The following is a 23,392-nucleotide window of genomic DNA, read 5'->3' as shown; positions in this document are numbered from 1 at the left end:
CGATGCAATTTCTGTGTTTCATCGTCAATAAGAAGGTGAGAGGGATACAGTAAACCTGAAGTGAAGCATCGGAATCTATAACTAGTGTCACAGGAATGGTTCAAATCATAGACAGTAAGAAGAGTCAGTATCCTTGTACTTAAGTCGGCATTGTGCCTTTTGTATTTAATTCCGATGATATTTCTGTGTTTCATCGACAATAAGATGGTCAGAGGGATACAGTAAACCTGAAGTGAAGCATCGGAATCTATAACTAGTGTCACAGGAATGGTTCAAAACATAGACAGTAAGAAGAGTCAGTTTTCTTGTACTTAAGTCGGCACTGTGCCTTTTGTATTTAATTCCGATGATATTACTGTGTTTCATCGACAATAAGATGGTCAGAGGGATACAGTAAACCTGAAGTGAAGCATCGGAATCTATAACTAGTGTCACAGGAATGGTTCAACGCATAGACTGTAAGAAGAGTCAGTTTTCTTGTACGTAAGCCGGCTTTGTGCCTTTTGTATTTAATTCCGACGCTATTTCTGTGTTTCATCGTCAATAAGAAGGTAAGAGGGATACAGTAAAAATGAAGTGAAGCATCGGAATCTATAACTAGTGTCACATGAATGGTTCAAATCATTGACAGTAAGAAGATTCAGTTGTTTTGTACTTAAGTCGGCATTGTGCCTTTTGTATTTAATTCCGATGCAATTTCTGTGTTTCACCGTTAATCAGAAGGTCAGAGGGATACAGTAAACCTGAAGTGAAGCATCGGAATCTATAACTAGTGTCACATGAATGGTTCAAATAATAGACAGTAAGAAGAGCCAATTTTCTTGTACTTAAGTGAGCATTGTGCCTTTTGTATTTAATTCCGATTCAATTTCTGTGGTTCATCGTCAATAAGAAGGTCTGAGGGATACTGTAAAGCTGAAGTGAAGCATCGGAATCTATAACTAGTGTCACAGGAATGGTTCAAAACTTAGACAGTATGAAGAGTCAGTTTTCTTGTACTTAACTCGGCATTGTGCCTTTTGTATTTAATTCCGATGCAATTTCTGTGTTTCACCGTTAATCAGAAGGTCAGAGGGATACAGTAAACCTGAAGTGAAGCATCGGAATCTATAACTAGTGTCACAGTAATGGTTGAAATCATAGACAGTAAGAAGAATCAGTTTTCTTGTACTTAAGTCAGTATTGTGCCTTTTCTATTTATTTCCGATGCAATTTCTGTGTTTCATCGTCAATAAGAAGGTCAGAGGGATACAGTAAACCTGAGGTGAAGCATCGGAATCTATAACTAGTGCCACAGGAATGGTTAATAACATAAACAGTAAGAAGAGTTAGTTTTCTTGTACTTAAGTCGGCATTGTGCCTTTTCTATTTAATTCCGATGCAATGTCTGTGTTTCATCGTCAATAAGAAGGTGAGAGGGATACAGTAAACCTGAAGTGAAGCATTGGAATCTATAACTAGTGTCACAGGAATGGTTCAAATCATAGACAGTAAGAAGAGTCAGTTTTCTTGTACTTAAGTCGGCTTTGTGCCTTTTGTATTTAATTCCGATGATATTTCTGTGTTTCATCGCAAATAAGATGGTCAGAGGGATACAGTAAACCTGAAGTGAAGCATCGGAATCTATATCTATTGTCACAGGAAGTGTTCAAAACATAGACAGTAAGAAGAGTCAGTTTTCTTGTACTTAAGTCGGCATTGTGATTTTTGTATTGAATTCCGATGCAATTTCTGTGTTTCATCGTCAATAAGAAGGTCAGAGGGATACAGTAAACCTTTGGTGAAGCATCGGAATCTACAACTAGTGTCACAGGAATGGTTAAGAACATAAACAGTAAGAAGAGTCAGTTTTCTTGTACTTAAGTCGGCATTGTGCCTTTTCTATTTAATTCCGATGCAATTTCTGTGTTTCATCGTCAATAAGAAGGTGAGAGGGATACAGTAAACCTGAAGTGAAGCATCGGAATCTATAACTAGTGTCACAGGAATGGTTCAAATCATAGACAGTAAGAAGAGTCAGTTTCCTTGTACTTAAGTCGGCATTGTGCCTTTTGTATTTAATTCCGATGATTTTTCTGTGTTTCATCGACAATAAGATGGTCAGAGGGATACAGTACACCTGAAGTGAAGCATCGGAATCTATAACTAGTGTCACAGGAATGTTTCAAAACATAGACAGTAAGAAGAGTCAGTTTTCTTGTACTTAAGTCGGCATTGTGCCTTTTGTATTTAATTCCGATGATATTTCTGTGTTTCATCGACAATAAGATGGTCAGAGGGATACAGTAAACCTGAAGTGAAGCATCGGAATCTATAACTAGTGTCACAGGAATGGTTCAACGCATAGACTGTAAGAAGAGTCAGTTTTCTTGTACGTAAGCCGGCATTGTGCCTTTTGTATTTAATTCCGACGCAATTTCTGTGTTTCATCGTCAATAAGAAGGTAAGAGGGATACAGTAAAAATGAAGTGAAGCATCGGAATCTATAACTAGTGTCACATGAATGGTTCAAATCATTGACAGTAAGAAGATTCAGTTGTTTTGTACTTAAGTCGGCATTGTGCCTTTTGTATTTAATTCCGATGCAATTTCTGTGTTTCATCGTCAATAAGACGGTCAGAGGGATACAGTAAACCTCAAGTGAAGCATCGGAATCTATAACTAGTGTCACAGGAATGGTTCAAATCATAGACAGTAACAAGAGTCAATTTTCTTGTACATAAGTAAGCATTGTGCCTTTTGTATTTAATTCCGATTCAATTTCTGTGTTTCACCGTCAATAAGAAGGTCAGAGGGATACTGTAAAGCTGAAGTGAAGCATCGGAATCTATAACTAGTGTCACAGGAATGGTTCAAAATTTAGACAGTATGAAGAGTCAGTTTTCTTGTACTTAACTCGGCATTGTGCCTTTTGTATTTAATTCCGATGCAATTTCTGTGTTTCACCGTTAATCAGAAGGTCAGAGGGATACAGTAAACCTGAAGTGAAGCATCGGAATCTATAACTAGTGTCACAGTAATGGTTCAAATCATAGACAGTAAGAAGAGTCAGTTTTCTTGTACTTAACCGGCATTGTGCCTTTTCTATTTAATTCCGATGCAATTTCTGTGTTTCATCGTCAATAAGAAGGTGAGAGGGATACAGTAAACCTGAAGTGAAGCATCGGAATCTATAACTAGTGTCACAGGAATGGTTCAAATCATAGACAGTAAGAAGAGTCAGTTTTCTTGTACTTAAGTCGGCTTTGTGCCTTTTGTATTTAATTCCGATGCAATTTCTGTGTTTCATCGTCAATAAGATGGTCAGAGGGATAGAGTAAACCTGAAGTGAAGCATCGGAATCTATAACTAGTGTCACAGGAATGGTTCAAAAAATAGACAGTAAGAAGAGTCAGTCTTCTTGTACGTAAGTCGGCATTGTGAATTTTGTATTTAATTCCGATGCAATATCTGTGTTTCTTCGTCAATAAGAAGGTCAGAGGGATACAGTAAACCTGAAGTGAAGCATCGGAATCTATAACTAGTGTCACATGAATGGCTCAAACATAGACAGTAAGAAGAGTCAGTTTTCTTGTCCTTAAGTCGGCATTGTGCCTTTTGTATTTAATTCCGATGCAATTTCTGTGTTTCATCGTCAATAAGAAGGTCAGAGGGATACAGTAAACCTGAAGTGAAGCATCGGAATCTATAACTTGTGTCTCATGAATGGTTGAAACATAGACAGTAAGAAGAGACAGTTTTCTTGTTCTTAAGTCGGCATTGTGATTTTTGTGTTTAATTCCGATTCAATTTCTGTGTTTCATCGTCAATAAGAAGGTCAGAGGGTTACAGTAAACCTGAAGTGAAGCATCGGAATCTATAACTAGTGTCACAGGAATGGTTCAAAACATAGACTGTAAGAATAGTCAGTTTTCTTGTACTTAAGTCGGCATTGTGCCTTTTGTATTTAATTCTAATGCAATTTCTGTGTTTCATCGTCAATAAGGTCAGAGGGATACAGTAAACCTGAAGTGAAGCATCGGAATCTATAACTAGTGTCACAGGAATGGTTCAAAACATAGACAGTAAGAAGAGTCAGTTCTCTTGTACTTAAGTCGGCATTGTGCCATTTGTATTTTATTCCGATGCAATTTCTGTGTTTCATGAACAATAAGAAGGTCAGAGGGATACAGTAAACCTGAAGTGAAGCATCGGAATCTATAACTTGTGTCACATGAATGGTTGAAACATATACAGTAAGAAGAGTCAGTTTTCTTGTACTTAAGTCGGCATTGTGATTTTTGTATTTAATTCCGATGCAATTTCTGTGTTTCATCGTCAATAAGAAGGTCAGAGGGATACAGTAAACCTTTGGTGAAGCATCGGAATCTACAACTAGTGTCACAGGAATGGTTAAAAACATAAACAGTAAGAAGAGTCAGTTTTCTTGTACTTGAGTCGGCATTGTGCCTTTTCTATTTAATTCGGATGCAATTTCTGTGTTTCAACGTCAATAAGAAGGTGAGAGGGATACAGTAAACCTGAAGTGAAGCATCGGAATCTATAACTAGTGTCACAGGAATGGTTCAAAACATAGACAGTAAGAAGAGTCAGTTTTCTTGTACTTAAGTCGGCATTGTGCCTTTTGTATTTAATTCCGATGATATTTCTGTGTTTCATCGACAATAAGATGGTCAGAGGGATACAGTAAACTTGAAGTGAAGCATCGGAATCTATAACTAGTGTCACAGGAATGGTTCAACGCATAGACTGTAAGAAGAGTCAGTTTTCTTGTACGTAAGCCGGCATTGTGCCTTTTGTATTTAATTCCGACGCAATTTCTGTGTTTCATCGTCAATAAGAAGGTAAGAGGGATACAGTAAAAATGAAGTGAAGCATCGGAATCTATAACTAGTGTCACATGAAAGGTTCAAATCATTGACAGTAAGAAGATTCAGTTGTTTTGTACTTAAGTCGCCATTGTGCCTTTTGTATTTAATTCCGATGCAATTTCTGTGTTTCATCGTCAATAAGACGGTCAGAGGGATACAGTAAACCTCAAGTGAAGCATCGGAATCTATAACTAGTGTCACAGGAATGGTTCAAATCATAGACAGTAACAAGAGTCAATTTTCTTGTACTTAAGTCAGCATTGTGCCTTTTGTATTTAATTCCGATTCAATTTCTGTGTTTCATCGTCAATAAGAAGGTCAGAGGGATACTGTAAAGCTGAAGTGAAGCATCGGAATCTATAACTAGTGTCACAGGAATGGTTCAAAACTTAGACAGTATGAAGAGTCAGTTTTCTTGTACTTAACTCGGCATTGTGCCTTTTGTATTTAATTCCGATGCAATTTCTGTGTTTCACCGTTAATCAGAAGGTCAGAGGGATACAGTAAACCTGAAGGGAAGCATCGGAATCTATAACTAGTGTCACAGTAATGGTTCAAATCATAGACAGTAAGAAGGGTCAGTTTTCTTGTACTTAAGTCAGTATTGTGCCTTTTCTATTTATTTCCGATGAAATTTCTGTGTTTCATCGTCAATAAGAAGGTCAGAGGGATACAGTAAACCTGAGGTGAAGCATCGGAATCTATAACTAGTGTCACAGGAATGGTTAATAACATAAACAGGAAGAAGAGTCAGTTTTCTTGTACTTAAGTCGGCATTGTGCCTTTTCTATTTAATTCCGATGCAATTTCTGTGTTTCATCGTCAATAAGAAGGTGAGAGGGATACAGTAAACCTGAAGTGAAGCATCGGAATCTATAACTAGTGTCACAGGAATGGTTCAAAACATAGACAGTAAGAAGAGTCAGTCTTCTTGTACGTAAGTCGGCATTGTGCCTTTTGTATTTAATTCCGATGCAATATCTGTGTTTCTTCGTCAATAAGAAGGTCAGAGGGATACAGTAAACCTGAAGTGAAGCATCGGAATCTATAACTAGTGTCACATGAATGGCTCAAACATAGACAGTAAGAAGAGTCAGTTTTCTTGTCCTTAAGTCGGCATTGTGCCTTTTGTATTTAATTCCGATGCAATTTCTGTGTTTCATCGTCAATAAGAAGGTCAGAGGGATACAGTAAACCTGAAGTGAAGCATCGGAATCTATATCTAGTGTCACAGGAATGGTTCAAAACATAGACTGTAAGAAGAGTCAGTTTTCTTGTACTTAAGTCAGCGTTGTGCCTTTTGTATTTAATTCCGATGCAATTTCTGTGATTCATCGTCAATACGAAGGTCAGAGGGATACACTAAACCTGAAGTGAAGCATCGGAATCTATATCTAGTGTCACAGGAATGATTCAAAACATAGACAGTAACAAGAGTCAGTTTTCTTGTACTTAAGTCGGCATTGTGCCTTTTGTATTTAATTCCGATTCAATTTCTTTGTTTCATCGTCAATAAGAATGTCAGAGGGATACAGTAAACCGGAAGTTAAGCATCGGAATCTATAACTTGTGTCACAGGAATGGTTCAAAACTTAGACAGTAAGAAGAGTCAATTTTCTTGTACATCAGTCGGCATTGTGACATTTGCATTTTATTCCGATGTAATTTCTGTGTTTCATCAACAATAAGAAGGTCAGAGGGATACAGTAAACCTGAAGTTAAGCATCGGAATCTATAACTTGTGTCTCATGAATGGTTGAAACATAGACGGTAAGAAGAGACAGTTTTCTTGTACTTAAGTCGACATTGTGATTTTTGTGTTTAATTCCGATGCAATTTCTGTGTTTCATCGTCAATAAGAAGGTCAGAGGGATACAATAAACCTGAAGTGAAGCATCGGAATCTATAACTAGTGTCACAGGAATGGTTCACAACATAGACTGTAAGAATAGTCAGTTTTTTTGTACTGAAGTCGGCACTGTGCCTTTTGTATTTAATTCCGATGCAATTTCTTTGTTTCATCGTCAATAAGAAGGTCAGAGGGATACAGTAAACCTGAAGTGAAGCATCGGAATCTATATCTATTGTCACAGGAATTGTTCAAAACATAGACAGTAAGAAGAGTCAGTTTTCTTGTACTTAAGTCGGCATTGTGCCTTTTGTATTTAATTCCGATGCAATTTCTGTGTTTCATCGTCAATAAGGTCAGAGGGATACAGTAAACCTGAAGTGAAGCATCGGAATCTATGACTAGTGTCACATGAATGGTTCAAAACATAGACAGTAAGAAGAGTCAGTTTTCTTGTACTTAAGTCGGCATTGTGCCATTTGTAATTTATTCCGATGCAATTTCTGTGTTTCATGAACAATAAGAAGGTCAGAGGGATACAGTAAACCTGAAGTGAAGCATCGGAATCTATAACTTGTGTCACATGAATGGTTGAAACATAGACAGTAAGAAGAGTCAGTTTTCTTGTACTTAAGTCGGCATTGTGATTTTTGTATTTAATTCCGATGCAATTTCTGTGTTTCATCGTCAATAAGGTCAGAGGGATACAGTAAACCTGAAGTGAAGCATCGGAATCTATGACTAGTGTCACATGAATGGTTCAAAACATAGACAGTAAGAAGAGTCAGTTTTCTTGTCCTTAAGTCGGCATTGTGCCTTTTGTATTTAATTCCGATGCAAAGTCTGTGTTTCGTCGTCAATACGAAGGTAAGAGGGATACCGTCAACCTGAAGTGAAGCATCGGAATCTATAACTAGTGTCACAGGATAGGTTCAAGACATAGACAGTAAGAAGAGTCAGTTTTCTTGTACTTAAGTCGGCATTGTGCCTTTTGTATTTTATTCCGATGCAATTTCTGTGTTTCATCGTCAACAAGAAGGTCAGAGGGATACAGTAAACATGAAGGGAAGCATTGGAATCTAAAACTAGTGTCACAGGAATGGTTCAAATCACAGACTGTAAGAAGAGTCAGTTTTCTTGTACCTAAGTCGGCATTGTGCCTCTTCTATTTAATTCCGATGCAATTTCTGTGTTTCATCGTCAATAAGAAGGTCAGTGGGATACAGTAAACCTGAAGTGAAGCATCGGAATCTATAACTAGTATCACATGAATGGTTCAAATCATAGACAGTAACAAGAGTCAGTTTTCTTGGACTTAAGTCTTCATTGTGCCTTTTGTATTTAATTCCGATGCAATTTCTGTGATTCATCGTCAATAAGAAGGTCAGAGGGATACAGTAAACCTGAAGTGAAGCATCGGAATCTATATCTAGTGTCACAGGAATGATTCAAAACATAGACAGTAAGAAGAGTCAGTTTTCTTGTACTTAAGTCGGCATTGTACCTTTTGTATTTAATTCCGATTCAATTTCTTTGTTTCATCGTCAATAAGAAGGTCAGAGGGATACAGTAAACCGGAAGTGAAGCATCGGAATCTATAACTTGTGTCACAGAAATGGTTCAAAACTTAGACAGTTAGAAGAGTCAATTTTCTTGTACTTAAGTCGGCATTGTGACATTTGTATTTTATTCCGATGTAATTTCTGTGTTTCATCGTCAATAAGAAGGTCAGAGGGATACAGTAAACCTTTGGTGAAGCATCGGAATCTACAACTAGTGTCACAGGAATGGTTAAAAACATAAACAGTAAGAAGAGTCAGTTTTCTTGTGCTTAAGTCGGCATTGTGCCTTTTCTATTTAATTCCGATGCAATTTCTGTGTTTCATCGTCAATAAGAAGGTGAGAGGGATACAGTAAACCTGAAGTGAAGCATCGGAATCTATAACTAGTGTCACAGGAATGGTTCAAATCATAGACAGTAAGAAGAGTCAGTATCCTTGTACTTAAGTCGGCATTGTGCCTTTTGTATTTAATTCCGATGATATTTCTGTGTTTCATCGACAATAAGATGGTCAGAGGGATACAGTAAACCTGAAGTGAAGCATCGGAATCTATAACTAGTGTCACAGGAATGGTTCAAAACATAGACAGTAAGAAGAGTCAGTTTTCTTGTACTTAAGTCGGCACTGTGCCTTTTGTATTTAATTCCGATGATATTACTGTGTTTCATCGACAATAAGATGGTCAGAGGGATACAGTAAACCTGAAGTGAAGCATCGGAATCTATAACTAGTGTCACAGGAATGGTTCAACGCATAGACTGTAAGAAGAGTCAGTTTTCTTGTACGTAAGCCGGCTTTGTGCCTTTTGTATTTAATTCCGACGCTATTTCTGTGTTTCATCGTCAATAAGAAGGTAAGAGGGATACAGTAAAAATGAAGTGAAGCATCGGAATCTATAACTAGTGTCACATGAATGGTTCAAATCATTGACAGTAAGAAGATTCAGTTGTTTTGTACTTAAGTCGGCATTGTGCCTTTTGTATTTAATTCCGATGCAATTTCTGTGTTTCACCGTTAATCAGAAGGTCAGAGGGATACAGTAAACCTGAAGTGAAGCATCGGAATCTATAACTAGTGTCACATGAATGGTTCAAATAATAGACAGTAAGAAGAGCCAATTTTCTTGTACTTAAGTGAGCATTGTGCCTTTTGTATTTAATTCCGATTCAATTTCTGTGGTTCATCGTCAATAAGAAGGTCTGAGGGATACTGTAAAGCTGAAGTGAAGCATCGGAATCTATAACTAGTGTCACAGGAATGGTTCAAAACTTAGACAGTATGAAGAGTCAGTTTTCTTGTACTTAACTCGGCATTGTGCCTTTTGTATTTAATTCCGATGCAATTTCTGTGTTTCACCGTTAATCAGAAGGTCAGAGGGATACAGTAAACCTGAAGTGAAGCATCGGAATCTATAACTAGTGTCACAGTAATGGTTGAAATCATAGACAGTAAGAAGAATCAGTTTTCTTGTACTTAAGTCAGTATTGTGCCTTTTCTATTTATTTCCGATGCAATTTCTGTGTTTCATCGTCAATAAGAAGGTCAGAGGGATACAGTAAACCTGAGGTGAAGCATCGGAATCTATAACTAGTGCCACAGGAATGGTTAATAACATAAACAGTAAGAAGAGTTAGTTTTCTTGTACTTAAGTCGGCATTGTGCCTTTTCTATTTAATTCCGATGCAATTTCTGTGTTTCATCGTCAATAAGAAGGTGAGAGGGATACAGTAAACCTGAAGTGAAGCATTGGAATCTATAACTAGTGTCACAGGAATGGTTCAAATCATAGACAGTAAGAAGAGTCAGTTTTCTTGTACTTAAGTCGGCTTTGTGCCTTTTGTATTTAATTCCGATGATATTTCTGTGTTTCATCGCAAATAAGATGGTCAGAGGGATACAGTAAACCTGAAGTGAAGCATCGGAATCTATATCTATTGTCACAGGAAGTGTTCAAAACATAGACAGTAAGAAGAGTCAGTTTTCTTGTACTTAAGTCGGCATTGTGCCTTTTGTATTTAATTCCGATGCAATTTCTGTGTTTCATCGTCAATAAGGTCAGAGGGATACAGTAAACCTGAAGTGAAGCATCGGAATCTATGACTAGTGTCACATGAATGGTTCAAAACGTAGACAGTAAGAAGAGTCAGTTTTCTTGTACATAAGTCGGCATTGTGCCTTTTGTATTTAATTCCGATGCAAATTCTGTGTTTCGTCGTCCATACGAAGGTAAGAGGGATACCGTCAACCTGAAGTGAAGCATCGGAATCTATAACTAGTGTCACATGTATGGACAAACATAGACAGAAAGAAGAGTCAGTTTTCTTGTACAAAAGTGGCCATTGTGCGTTTTGTATATAATTCCGATGCAATTTCTGTGTTTCATTGTCAATAAGAAGGTGAGAGGGATACAGTAAACCTGATGTGAAGCATCGGAATCTATAACTAGTGTCACAGGAATGGTTCAAAAGTTAGACAGTAAAAAGAGTCACTTTTCTTGTGTTTAAGTCGGCTTTGTGCCTTTTGTATTTAATTCCAATGCAATTTCTATGTTTCATCGTCAATAAGATGGTCAGAGGGATACAGTAAACCAGATGTGAAGCATCCGAATCTGTAACTAGTGTCACAGGAATGGTTCAAAACTTAGACAGTATGAAGAGTCAGTTTCCTTGTACTTAACTCGGCATTGTGCCTTTTGTATTTAATTCCGATGCAATTTCTGTGTTTCACCGTTAATCAGAAGGTCAGAGGGATACAGTAAACCTGAAGTGAAGCATCGGAATCTATAACTAGTGTCACAGTAATGGTTCAAATCATAGACAGTAAGAAGAGTCAGTTTTCTTGTACTTAAGTCAGTATTGTGCCTTTTCTATTTATTTCCGATGCAATTTCCGTGTTTCATCGTCAATAAGAAGGTCAGAGGGATACAGTAAACCTGAGGTGAAGCATCGGAATCTATAACTAGTGTCACAGGAATGGTTCAAATCATAGACAGTAAGAAGAGTCAGTTTTCTTGTACTTAAGTCGGCTTTGTGCCTTTTGTATTTAATTCCGATGATATTTCTGTGTTTCATCGACAATATGATGGTCAGAGGGATACAGTAAACCTGAAGTGAAGCATCGGAATCTATAACTAGTGTCACAGGAATGGTTCAAAACATAGACAGTAAGAGGAGTCAGTTTTCTTGTACTTAAGTCGGCATTGTGCCTTTTGTATTTAATTTCGATGATATATCTGTGTTTCATCGACAATAAAATGGTCAGAGGGATACAGTAAACCTGAAGTGAAGCATCGGAATCTATAACTAGTGTCACAGGAATGGTTCAAAACATAGACAGTAAGAAGAGTCAGTCTTCTTGTACGTAAGTCGGCATTGTGCCTTTTGTATTTAATTCCGATGCAATATCTGTGTTTCTTCGTCAATAAGAAGGTCAGAGGGATACAGTAAACCTGAAGTGAAGCATCGGAATCTATAACTAGTGTCACATGAATGGCTCAAACATAGACAGTAAGAAGAGTCAGTTTTCTTGTCCTTTAGTCGGCATTGTGCCTTTTGTATTTAATTCCGATGCAATTTCTGTGTTTCATCGTCAATAAGAAGGTCAAAGGGATACAGTAAACCTGAAGTGAAGCATCGGAATCTATATCTAGTGTCACAGGAATGGTTCAAAGCATAGACTGTAAGAAGAGTCAGTTTTCTTGTACTTAAGTCAGCATCGTGCCTTTTGAATTTAATGCCGATGCAATTTCTGTGTTTCGTCGTCAATAAGAAGGTCAGAGGGATACAGTAAACCTGCAGTGATGCATCGGAATCTATAACTAGTGTCACATGAATGGTTCAAAACATAGACATTAAGAAAAGTCAGCATTCTTGTACTTAAGTCGGCATTGTGCCTTTTGTCTTAAATTCCGAGGCAATTTCTGTGTTTCATCGTCAATAAGGTCAGAGGGATACAGTAAACCTGAAGTGAAGCATCGGAATCTATAACTAGTGTCACAGGAATGGTTCAAAACATAGACAGTAAGAGGAGTCAGTTTTCTTGTACTTAAGTCGGCATTGTGCCTTTTGTATTTAATTCCGATGATACATCTGTGTTTCATCGACAATAAGATGGTCAGAGGGATACAGTAAACCTGAAGTGAAGCATCGGAATCTATAACTAGTGTCACATGAATGGTTCAAAACATAGACAGTAAGAAGAGTCAGTTTTCTTGTACTTAAGTCGGCATTGTGATTTTTGTATTTAATTCCGATGCAATTTCTGTGTTTCATCGTCAATAAGAAGGTCAGAGGGATACAGTAAACCTTTAGTGCAGCATCGGAATCTACAACTAGTGTCACAGGGATGGTTAAGAACATAAACAGTGGGAAGAGTCAGTTTTCTTGTACATAAGTCGGCATTGTGCCTTTTCTATTTAATTCCGATGCAATTTCTGTGTTTCATCGTCAATAAGAAGGTGAGAGGGATACAGTAAACCTGAAGTGAAGCATCGGAATCTATAACTAGTGTCACAGGAATGGTTCAAATCATAGACAGTAAGAAGAGTCAGTTTCCTTGTACTTAAGTCGGCATTGTGCCTTTTGTATTTAATTCCGATGATTTTTCTGTGTTTCATCGACAATAAGATGGTCAGAGGGATACAGTACACAGAAGTGAAGCATCGGAATCTATAACTAGTGTCACAGGAATGTTTCAAAACATAGACAGTAAGAAGAGTCAGTTTTCTTGTACTTAAGTCGGCATTGTGCCTTTTGTATTTAATTCCGATGATATTTCTGTGTTTCATCGACAATGAGATATTCAGAGGGATACAGTAAACCTGAAGTGAAGCATCGGAATCTATAACTAGTGTCACAGGAATGGTTCAACGCATAGACTGTAAGAAGAGTCAGTTTTCTTGTACGTAAGCTGGCATTGTGCCTTTTGTATTTAATTCCGACGCAATTTCTGTGTTTCATCGTCAATAAGAAGGTAAGAGGGATACAGTAAAAATGAAGTGAAGCATCGGAATCTATAACTAGTGTCACATGAATGGTTCAAATCATTGACAGTAAGAAGATTCAGTTGTTTTGTACTTAAGTCGGCATTGTGCCTTTTGTATTTAATTCCGATGCAATTTCTGTGTATCATCGTCAATAAGACGGTCAGAGGGATACAGTAAACCTCAAGTGAAGCATCGGAATCTATAACTAGTGTCACAGGAATGGTTCAAATCATAGACAGTAACAAGAGTCAATTTTCTTGTACATAAGTAAGCATTGTGCCTTTTGTATTTAATTCCGATTCAATTTCTGTGTTTCATCGTCAATAAGAAGGTCAGAGGGATACTGTAAAGCTGAAGTGAAGCATCGGAATCTATAACTAGTGTCACAGGAATGGTTCAAAACTTAGACAGTATGAAGAGTCAGTTTTCTTGTACTTAACTCGGCATTGTGCCTTTTGTATTTAATTCCGATGCAATTTCTGTGTTTCACCGTTAATCAGAAGGTCAGAGGGATACAGTAAACCTGAAGTGAAGCATCGGAATCTATAACTAGTGTCACAGTAATGGTTCAAATCATAGACAGTAAGAAGAGTCAGTTTTCTTGTACTTAAGTCAGTATTGTGCCTTTTCTATTTATTTCCGATGCTATTTCTGTGTTTCATCGTCAATAAGAAGGTCAGAGGGATACAGTAAACCTGAGGTGAAGCATCGGAATCTATAACTAGTGTCACAGGAATGGTTAATAACATAAACAGTAAGAAGAGTCAGTTTTCTTGTACTTAAGTCGGCATTGTGCCTTTTCTATTTAATTCCGATGCAATTTCTGTGTTTCATCGTCAATAAGAAGGTGAGAGGGATACAGTAAACCTGAAGTGAAGCATCGGAATCTATAACTAGTGTCACAGGAATGGTTCAAATCATAGACAGTAAGAAGAGTCAGTTTTCTTGTACTTAAGTCGGCTTTGTGCCTTTTGTATTTAATTCCGATGCAATTTCTGTGTTTCATCGTCAATAAGATTATCAGATGGATAGAGTAAACCTGAAGTGAAGCATCGGAATCTATAACTAGTGTCACAGGAATGGTTCAAAAAATAGACAGTAAGAAGAGTCAGTCTTCTTGTACGTAAGTCGGCATTGTGCCTTTTGTATTTAATTCCGATGCAATATCTGTGTTTCTTCGTCAATAAGAAGGTCAGAGGGATACAGTAAACCTGAAGTGAAGCATCGGAATCTATAACTAGTGTCACATGAATGGCTCAAACATAGACAGTAAGAAGAGTCAGTTTTCTTGTCCTTAAGTCGGCATTGTGCCTTTTGTATTTAATTCCGATGCAATTTCTGTGTTTCATCGTCAATAAGAAGGTCAGAGGGATACAGTAAACCTGAAGTGAAGCATCGGAATCTATAACTTGTGTCTCATGAATGGTTGAAACATAGATAGTAAGAAGAGACAGTTTTCTTGTTCTTAAGTCGGCATTGTGATTTTTGTGTTTAATTCCGATTCAATTTCTGTGTTTCATCGTCAATAAGAAGGTCAGAGGGATACAGTAAACCTTTGGTGAAGCATCGGAATCTACAACTAGTGTCACAGGAATGGTTAAAAACATAAACAGTAAGAAGAGTCAGTTTTCTTGTACTTGAGTCGGCATTGTGCCTTTTCTATTTAATTCGGATGCAATTTCTGTGTTTCAACGTCAATAAGATGGTGAGAGGGATACAGTAAACCTGAAGTGAAGCATCGGAATCTATAACTAGTGTCACAGGAATGGTTCAAAACATAGACAGTAAGAAGAGTCAGTTTTCTTGTACTTAAGTCGGCATTGTGCCTTTTGTATTTAATTCCGATGATATTTCTGTGTTTCATCGACAATAAGATGGTCAGAGGGATACAGTAAACTTGAAGTGAAGCATCGGAATCTATAACTAGTGTCACAGGAATGGTTCAACGCATAGACTGTAAGAAGAGTCAGTTTTCTTGTACGTAAGCCGGCATTGTGCCTTTTGTATTTAATTCCGACGCAATTTCTGTGTTTCATCGTCAATAAGAAGGTAAGAGGGATACAGTAAAAATGAAGTGAAGCATCGGAATCTATAACTAGTGTCACATGAAAGGTTCAAATCATTGACAGTAAGAAGATTCATTTGTTTTGTACTTAAGTCGCCCTTGTGCCTTTTGTATTTAATTCCGATGCAATTTCTGTGTTTCATCGTCAATAAGACGGTCAGAGGGATACAGTAAACCTCAAGTGAAGCATCGGAATCTATAACTAGTGTCACAGGAATGGTTCAAATCATAGACAGTAACAAGAGTCAATTTTCTTGTACATAAGTCAGCATTGTGCCTTTTGTATTTAATTCCGATTCAATTTCTGTGTTTCATCGTCAATAAGAAGGTCAGAGGGATACTGTAAAGCTGAAGTGAAGCATCGGAATCTATAACTAGTGTCACAGGAATGGTTCAAAACTTAGACAGTATGAAGAGTCAGTTTTCTTGTACTTAACTCGGCATTGTGCCTTTTGTATTTAATTCCGATGCAATTTCTGTGTTTCACCGTTAATCAGAAGGTCAGAGGGATACAGTAAACCTGAAGGGAAGCATCGGAATCTATAACTAGTGTCACAGTAATGGTTCAAATCATAGACAGTAAGAAGGGTCAGTTTTCTTGTACTTAAGTCAGTATTGTGCCTCTTCTATTTATTTCCGGTGCAATTTCTGTGTTTCATCGTCAATAAGAAGGTCAGAGGGATACAGTAAACCTGAGGTGAAGCATCGGAATCTATAACTAGTGTCACAGGAATGGTTAATAACATAAACAGTAAGAAGAGTCAGTTTTCTTGTACTTAAGTCGGCATTGTGCCTTTTCTATTTAATTCCGATGCAATTTCTGTGTTTCATCGTCAATAAGAAGGTGAGAGGGATACAGTAAACCTGAAGTGAAGCATCGGAATCTATAACTAGTGTCACAGGAATGGTTCAAAACATAGACAGTAAGAAGAGTCAGTCTTCTTGTACGTAATTCGGCATTGTGCCTTTTGTATTAAATTCCGATGCAATATCTGTGTTTCTTCGTCAATAAGAAGGTCAGAGGGATACAGTAAACCTGAAGTGAAGCATCGGAATCTATAACTAGTGTCACATGAATGGCTCAAACATAGACAGTAAGAAGAGTCAGTTTTCTTGTCCTTAAGTCGGCATTGTGCCTTTTGTATTTAATTCCGATGCAATTTCTGTGTTTCATCGTCAATAAGAAGGTCAGAGGGATACAGTAAACCTGAAGTGAAGCATCGGAATCTATATCTAGTGTCACAGGAATGGTTCAAAACATAGACTGTAAGAAGAGTCAGTTTTCTTGTACTTAAGTCAGCGTTGTGCCTTTTGTATTTAATTCCGATGCAATTTCTGTGATTCATCGTCAATAAGAAGGTCAGAGGGATACACTAAACCTGAAGTGAAGCATCGGAATCTATAACTAGTGTCACAGGAATGATTCAAAACATAGACAGTAAGAAGAGTCAGTTTTCTTGTACTTAAGTCGGCATTGTGCCTTTTGTATTTAATTCCGATTCAATTTCTTTGTTTCATCGTCAATAAGAAGGTCAGAGGGATACAGTAAACCGGACGTTAAGCATCGGAATCTATAACTTGTGTCACAGGAATGGTTCAAAACTTAGACAGTAAGAAGAGTCAATTTTCTTGTACATCCGTCGGCATTGTGACATTTGCATTTTATTCCGATGTAATTTCTGTGTTTCATCAACAATAAGAAGGTCAGAGGGATACAGTAAACCTGAAGTTAAGCATCGGAATCTATAACTTGTGTCTCATGAATGGTTGAAACATAGACAGTAAGAAGAGACAGTTTTCTTGTACTTAAGTCGACATTGTGATTTTTGTGTTTAATTCCGATGCAATTTCTGTGTTTCATCGTCAATAAGAAGGTCAGAGGGATACAATAAACCTGAAGTGAAGCATCGGAATCTATAACTAGTGTCACAGGAATGGTTCAAAACATAGACTGTAAGAATAGTCAGTTTTCTTGTACTGAGGTCGGCACTGTGCCTTTTGTATTTAATTCCGATGCAATTTCTTTGTTTCATCGTCAATAAGAAGGTCAGAGGGATACAGTAAACCTGAAGTGAAGCATCGGAATCTATATCTATTGTCACAGGAATTGCTCAAAACATAGACAGTAAGAAGAGTCAGTTTTCTTGTACTTAAGTCGGCATTGTGCCTTTTGTATTTAATTCCGATGCAATTTCTGTGTTACATCGTCAATAAGGTCAGAGGGATACAGTAAACCTGAAGTGAAGCATCGGAATCTATGACTAGTGTCACATGAATGGTTCAAAACATAGACAGTAAGAAGAGTCAGTTTTCTTGTACTTAAGTCGGCATTGTGCCATTTGTAATTTATTCCGATGCAATTTCTGTGTTTCATGAACAATAAGAAGGTCAGAGGGATACAGTAAACCTGAAGTGAAGCATCGGAATCTATAACTTGTGTCACATGAATGGTTGAAACATAGACAGTAAGAAGAGTCAGTTTTCTTGTACTTAAGTCGGCATTGTGATTTTTGTATTTAATTCCGATGCAATTTCTGTGTTTCATCGTCAATAAGGTCAGAGGGATACAGTAAACCTGAAGTGAAGCATCGGAATCTATGACTAGTGTCACATGAATGGTTCAAAACATAGACAGTAAGAAGAGTCAGTTTTCTTGTACTTAAGTCGGCATTGTGCACTTTGTATTTAATTCCGATGCAAAGTCTGTGTTTCGTCGTCAATACGAAGGTAAGAGGGATACCGTCAACCTGAAGTGAAGCATCGGAATCTATAACTAGTGTCACATGTATGGACAAACATAGACAGAAAGAAGAGTCAGTTTTCTTGTACAAAAGTGGCCATTGTGCGTTTTGTATATAATTCCGATGCAATTTCTGTGTTTCATCGTCAATAAGAAGGTCAGAGGGATACAGTAAACCTGAAGTGAAGCATCGGAATCTATAACTAGTGTCACAGGAATGGTTCAAAAGTTAGACAGTAAAAAGAGTCAGTTTTCTTGTGTTTAAGTCGGCTTTGTGCCTTTTGTATTTAATTCCGATGCAATTTCTGTGTTTCATCGTCAATATGAAGGTCAGAGGGATACAGTAAACCAGATGTGAAGCATCGGAATCTATATCAAGTGTCACAGGATAGGTTTAAGACATAGACAGTAAGAAGAGTCAGTTTTCTTGTACTTAAGTCGGCATTGTGCCTTTTGTATTTTATTCCGATGCAATTTCTGTGTTTCATCGTCAACAAGAAGGTCAGAGGGATACAGTAAACGTGAAGGGAAGCATTGGAATCTATAACTAGTGTCACAGGAATGGTTCAAATCACAGACTGTAAGAAGAGTCAGTTTTCTTGTACTTAAGTCGGCATTGTGCCTCTTCTATTTAATTCCGATGCAATTTCTGTGTTTCATCGTCAATAAGAAGGTCAGTGGGATACAGTAAACCTGAAGTGAAGCATCGGAATCTATAACTAGTATCACATGAATGGTTCAAATCATAGTCAGTAACAAGAGTCAGTTTTCTTGGACTTAAGTCTTCATTGTGCCTTTTGTATTTAATTCCGATGCAATTTCTGTGATTCATCGTCAATAAGAAGGTCAGAGGGATACAGTAAACCTGAAGTGAAGCATCGGAATCTATATCTAGTGTCACAGGAATGATTCAAAACATAGACAGTAAGAAGAGTCAGTTTTCTTGTACTTAAGTCGGCATTGTGCCTTTTGTATTTAATTCCGATGATATTTCTGTGTTTCATCGACAATAAGATGGTCAGAGGGATACAGTAAACTTGAAGTGAAGCATCGGAATCTATAACTAGTGTCACAGGAATGGTTCAACGCATAGACTGTAAGAAGAGTCAGTTTTCTTGTACGTAAGCCGGCATTGTGCCTTTTGTATTTAATTCCGACGCAATTTCTGTGTTTCATCGTCAATAAGAAGGTAAGAGGGATACAGTAAAAATGAAGTGAAGCATCGGAATCTATAACTAGTGTCACATGAAAGGTTCAAATCATTGACAGTAAGAAGATTCAGTTGTTTTGTACTTAAGTCGCCCTTGTGCCTTTTGTATTTAATTCCGATGCAATTTCTGTGTTTCATCGTCAATAAGACGGTCAGAGGGATACAGTAAACCTCAAGTGAAGCATCGGAATCTATAACTAGTGTCACAGGAATGGTTCAAATCATAGACAGTAACAAGAGTCAATTTTCTTGTACTTAAGTCAGCATTGTGCCTTTTGTATTTAATTCCGATTCAATTTCTGTGTTTCATCGTCAATAAGAAGGTCAGAGGGATACTGTAAAGCTGAAGTGAAGCATCGGAATCTATAACTAGTGTCACAGGAATGGTTCAAAACTTAGACAGTATGAAGAGTCAGTTTTCTTGTACTTAACTCGGCATTGTGCCTTTTGTATTTAATTCCGATGCAATTTCTGTGTTTCACCGTTAATCAGAAGGTCAGAGGGATACAGTAAACCTGAAGGGAAGCATCGGAATCTATAACTAGTGTCACAGTAATGGTTCAAATCATAGACAGTAAGAAGGGTCAGTTTTCTTGTACTTAAGTCAGTATTGTGCCTCTTCTATTTATTTCCGGTGCAATTTCTGTGTTTCATCGTCAATAAGAAGGTCAGAGGGATACAGTAAACCTGAGGTGAAGCATCGGAATCTATAACTAGTGTCACAGGAATGGTTAATAACATAAACAGTAAGAAGAGTCAGTTTTCTTGTACTTAAGTCGGCATTGTGCCTTTTCTATTTAATTCCGATGCAATTTCTGTGTTTCATCGTCAATAAGAAGGTGAGAGGGATACAGTAAACCTGAAGTGAAGCATCGGAATCTATAACTAGTGTCACAGGAATGGTTCAAAACATAGACAGTAAGAAGAGTCAGTCTTCTTGTACGTAATTCGGCATTGTGCCTTTTGTATTAAATTCCGATGCAATATCTGTGTTTCTTCGTCAATAAGAAGGTCAGAGGGATACAGTAAACCTGAAGTGAAGCATCGGAATCTATAACTAGTGTCACATGAATGGCTCAAACATAGACAGTAAGAAGAGTCAGTTTTCTTGTCCTTAAGTCGGCATTGTGCCTTTTGTATTTAATTCCGATGCAATTTCTGTGTTTCATCGTCAATAAGAAGGTCAGAGGGATACAGTAAACCTGAAGTGAAGCATCGGAATCTATATCTAGTGTCACAGGAATGGTTCAAAACATAGACTGTAAGAAGAGTCAGTTTTCTTGTACTTAAGTCAGCGTTGTGCCTTTTGTATTTAATTCCGATGCAATTTCTGTGATTCATCGTCAATAAGAAGGTCAGAGGGATACACTAAACCTGAAGTGAAGCATCGGAATCTATAACTGGTGTCACAGGAATGATTCAAAACATAGACAGTAAGAAGAGTCAGTTTTCTTGTACTTAAGTCGGCATTGTGCCTTTTGTATTTAATTCCGATTCAATTTCTTTGTTTCATCGTCAATAAGAAGGTCAGAGGGATACAGTAAACCGGACGTTAAGCATCGGAATCTATAACTTGTGTCACAGGAATGGTTCAAAACTTAGACAGTAAGAAGAGTCAATTTTCTTGTACATCCGTCGGCATTGTGACATTTGCATTTTATTCCGATGTAATTTCTGTGTTTCATCAACAATAAGAAGGTCAGAGGGATACAGTAAACCTGAAGTTAAGCATCGGAATCTATAACTTGTGTCTCATGAATGGTTGAAACATAGACAGTAAGAAGAGACAGTTTTCTTGTACTTAAGTCGACATTGTGATTTTTGTGTTTAATTCCGATGCAATTTCTGTGTTTCATCGTCAATAAGAAGGTCAGAGGGATACAATAAACCTGAAGTGAAGCATCGGAATCTATAACTAGTGTCACAGGAATGGTTCAAAACATAGACTGTAAGAATAGTCAGTTTTCTTGTACTGAGGTCGGCACTGTGCCTTTTGTATTTAATTCCGATGCAATTTCTTTGTTTCATCGTCAATAAGAAGGTCAGAGGGATACAGTAAACCTGAAGTGAAGCATCGGAATCTATATCTATTGTCACAGGAATTGTTCAAAACATAGACAGTAAGAAGAGTCAGTTTTCTTGTACTTAAGTCGGCATTGTGCCTTTTGTATTTAATTCCGATGCAATTTCTGTGTTACATCGTCAATAAGGTCAGAGGGATACAGTAAACCTGAAGTGAAGCATCGGAATCTATGACTAGTGTCACATGAATGGTTCAAAACATAGACAGTAAGAAGAGTCAGTTTTCTTGTACTTAAGTCGGCATTGTGCCATTTGTAATTTATTCCGATGCAATTTCTGTGTTTCATGAACAATAAGAAGGTCAGAGGGATACAGTAAACCTGAAGTGAAGCATCGGAATCTATAACTTGTGTCACATGAATGGTTGAAACATAGACAGTAAGAAGAGTCAGTTTTCTTGTACTTAAGTCGGCATTGTGATTTTTGTATTTAATTCCGATGCAATTTCTGTGTTTCATCGTCAATAAGGTCAGAGGGATACAGTAAACCTGAAGTGAAGCATCGGAATCTATGACTAGTGTCACATGAATGGTTCAAAACATAGACAGTAAGAAGAGTCAGTTTTCTTGTACTTAAGTCGGCATTGTGCATTTTGTATTTAATTCCGATGCAAAGTCTGCGTTTCGTCGTCAATACGAAGGTAAGAGGGATACCGTCAACCTGAAGTGAAGCATCGGAATCTATAACTAGTGTCACATGTATGGACAAACATAGACAGAAAGAAGAGTCAGTTTTCTTGTACAAAAGTGGCCATTGTGCGTTTTGTATATAATTCCGATGCAATTTCTGTGTTTCATCGTCAATAAGAAGGTCAGAGGGATACAGTAAACCTGAAGTGAAGCATCGGAATCTATAACTAGTGTCACAGGAATGGTTCAAAAGTTAGACAGTAAAAAGAGTCAGTTTTCTTGTGTTTAAGTCGGCTTTGTGCCTTTTGTATTTAATTCCGATGCAATTTCTGTGTTTCATCGTCAATATGAAGGTCAGAGGGATACAGTAAACCAGATGTGAAGCATCGGAATCTATATCAAGTGTCACAGGATAGGTTTAAGACATAGACAGTAAGAAGAGTCAGTTTTCTTGTACTTAAGTCGGCATTGTGCCTTTTGTATTTTATTCCGATGCAATTTCTGTGTTTCATCGTCAACAAGAAGGTCAGAGGGATACAGTAAACGTGAAGGGAAGCATTGGAATCTATAACTAGTGTCACAGGAATGGTTCAAATCACAGACTGTAAGAAGAGTCAGTTTTCTTGTACTTAAGTCGGCATTGTGCCTCTTCTATTTAATTCCGATGCAATTTCTGTGTTTCATCGTCAATAAGAAGGTCAGTGGGATACAGTAAACCTGAAGTGAAGCATCGGAATCTATAACTAGTATCACATGAATGGTTCAAATCATAGTCAGTAACAAGAGTCAGTTTTCTTGGACTTAAGTCTTCATTGTGCCTTTTGTATTTAATTCCGATGCAATTTCTGTGATTCATCGTCAATAAGAAAGTCAGAGGGATACAGTAAACCTGAAGTGAAGCATCGGAATCTATATCTAGTGTCACAGGAATGATTCAAAACATAGACAGTAAGAAGAGTCAGTTTTCTTGTACTTAAGTCGGCATTGTACCTTTTGTATTTAATTCCGATTCAATTTCTTTGTTTCATCGTCAATAAGAAGGTCAGAGGGATACAGTAAACCGGAAGTGAAGCATCGGAATCTATAACTTGTGTCACAGGAATGGTTCAAAACTTAGACAGTAAGAAGAGTCAATTTTCTTGTACCTAAGTCGGCATTGTGACATTTGTATTTTATTCCGATGTAATTTCTGTGTTTCATCGTCAATAAGAAGGTCAGAGGGATACAGTAAACCTTTGGTGAAGCATCGGAATCTACAACTAGTGTCACAGGAATGGTTAAAAACATAAACAGTAAGAAGAGTCAGTTTTCTTGTGCTTAAGTCGGCATTGTGCCTTTTCTATTTAATTCCGATGCAATTTCTGTGTTTCATCGTCAATAAGAAGGTGAGAGGGATACAG

This window comes from Schistocerca americana, chromosome 6 (assembly GCF_021461395.2).
Source record: "Schistocerca americana isolate TAMUIC-IGC-003095 chromosome 6, iqSchAmer2.1, whole genome shotgun sequence".
Classification (NCBI taxonomy): domain Eukaryota; kingdom Metazoa; phylum Arthropoda; class Insecta; order Orthoptera; family Acrididae; genus Schistocerca; species Schistocerca americana.
This window is presented reverse-complemented; position numbering follows the sequence as displayed.